This window comes from Corvus brachyrhynchos, unplaced genomic scaffold, assembly GCF_000691975.1.
Source record: "Corvus brachyrhynchos isolate BGI_N302 unplaced genomic scaffold, ASM69197v1 scaffold116, whole genome shotgun sequence".
Classification (NCBI taxonomy): Eukaryota; Metazoa; Chordata; class Aves; order Passeriformes; family Corvidae; genus Corvus; species Corvus brachyrhynchos.
Window position 1 is genome coordinate 4,450,738 of NW_008240221.1, and position 2,463 is coordinate 4,453,200.

A 2,463-nucleotide genomic window follows, 5' to 3' on the forward strand; every position below is an offset into this window, starting at 1 on the left:
CCCCTCAATAACCCACCAGGTAAATGCAGAAGCTGCCTTCCTGAGGAGCTGCAGGAAGGCAGTGTGTAAGTGGAAGATGTGCAGGTTCACCCACATTTCCCTTTGTCTGGGGTATCTCTATGGCACAAAGCAAATTCTCCTTTGGTTTTCTCTGGCGAGGAGATTCATCCCTGCAGGGCAACATGGCAGGACAGCATTCCTCAGTAAACCCTCCTTGGCCAGACACTTGCTACTGTGGTGGTTCCAGTGCTCTAATGAGGGCTAATTCTGCAGGAAATAATTGGTGTTTTGATTTTGAAAGGCAGCAAGGAAATAAAGGCAGGCAGTAACACAGAAATATAAAAATTAAATAAAATGTCAGCCTTTTAGATTGCCTTAGCTGGCCATGTCAACCATTCTCTGTTGCCTCTTCTCCGCACATAGGGATCCAGCTCTCTTATAGTACAGCATCATTTGGGCTGTGGGTCCTCACACACTTTACGTTCTCCGGTGGGAATGTGGTCAGAGTGATCAAAGACCTGATGCAAATTTGCCTGTTCCTCCCTCCCTTGATTTATACAATTTACGAAGACCCCCCATCTTGAGGCCAGAGGTGCCTTTCCCTCCCTTCCACCCAGGGAAAGTCTCTGTTTGTCTGTAAACCAAGTGTAGGACTGGTGTCAGGCTGAAAACCAAGAAGGATGAAGGGGAAAGAGAAGTGAAGACTGCAGCTCTGGTGCAGCGTGGGCTGGGAAGGTGATGGCCCAGGGCACCACGGAGCTTGGTGCAGTTTATGATGGTTTTGCATCTCGGGGACTTTGCTGATGAATGTGAAGATGCAAGTGAAAAGAGTTGCTTCCAGGACAAGAGAATTTGCTAATAAAAATGTCCATTTTTCTAAAATGCTGGGTGCCTTAAATGTCCTGGGGAAAGAACGTGTTGATAGAATGGTGGGACCTCTCCCTATCACACATGGTTTGTTTGCAGAGTGCCACTCCAAGGGAGGGCAGCTCTCTCCTGGATGCAGAGATGGGAAGGGCTGTGAGTCACCATTTGCCTTGCACACAGAAAGCTGGTTGTCACCAGCTTCACATTAAAAAAGAAAAAAATAAAGCAAAAGTCCACTTGTGACAAAAGTTGGTTGCCAGTGGGTTGTGGTGGAGGATGGATGTGGAAGAACAAGGATGCACAGGAGGAAGTTTTGACAGCATTTGATGAGGAGTGGATGGAGAACACACATCATCATTTCTCCCAGATCCCATCACTGAAACAGGAGGGAGACTTTTTCCCAAGCCTCCCAAGGCATTACAATCCCTGCACATCAGCTCCATGTTACTTGCTGCAGTGCAGCACACGGCTAAAGTGCTGCCAGACACCCCATGTGTGCTTCATGCATGAGCAAACCTGCAGAGGCTCTCCCCAGGGCCCAGGGTCCCGATTTGGGCAGCCCCCACCTTTGTGAGGAGACTCATGGCATGCAGGGGAATACTGTGCAGGAGAACCCCGCTCCAGACAGGAGAGTCCTGCGCATCCCCAGCAAGAAAAACATTAGTGGGGTTTGCTTCCCTCATTGTCACACAGAGTTTACATTGCTTGTTAAGGCAGGTCTGGTTAGTCAAATCATTTATGTCTTTCGCTCAGTGTTTTCATAAATAGCTTCAAGTGGCCATTTGGCAGGTTGGTGCTGCTCTACATTCATTGGGAAACAGCTCAGTCCACCTGGCAGTGTCCTCCTGCAGCCCATCATCCCTGGGAGGAGGTTGAAGCTCCTGCCCTCGTGCTGCAGCAGGGATGTGCACCAGCCAGTATTGCTCTGGGGCTTTTGGGGTGCCCATGGTCTGGCTTGCCAGCCTGCCCACTACTGGATGGCATTACTGTGTCAAGTCATGCTCTCTGCTCTGAGCTCCTCCAAAAGTCACCCTACCCAATGGCATCTCCAGCCAAATTACAGGGTAACTCAACCTGCCACCAGTTGCTGGCTGCCAATTGGCAAGGCCTACTGGGACAAAAGGCTGTAGCCTTAAAGCCACTTAGGAGAAATTATGATGTCTCTGGCTATTTAGTATAATAATAATACAGAAGAGTGAGAGTGGGTGCTGCAGCAGCAGCAGTGCAAGTTTTGCCAGCGCTCATCTGTCAGAGCCCAGCTGGATGGTAGCAGCACAGTGCAGAGTAAAATGCCAATCCTTCAGGCTCCTCTGAGCCCTGGGAAGCAAAGTAAACCCCTGCAAGCACAGAACAATGCCCATGCCATGCTGAACAGCTGCAAAGAGGAAAGAGGCTTGGAGGAGGAGGAAAGAGCTTTGAGTGAGCTCGGCCATGAGCACAGCTGGATGTATGTCCACAGCATCAGGGCTACCCCGGCTGACAGACACAGCTGCTGCTGCCTTGCCAGGTTGGAGCTAACAGCTGTTATTCCTCACTGGAATAGCAGGGCACTGTCAGGAGGGGAGGGTATCATGAGTGCACTGAGGCAGAGGGCTG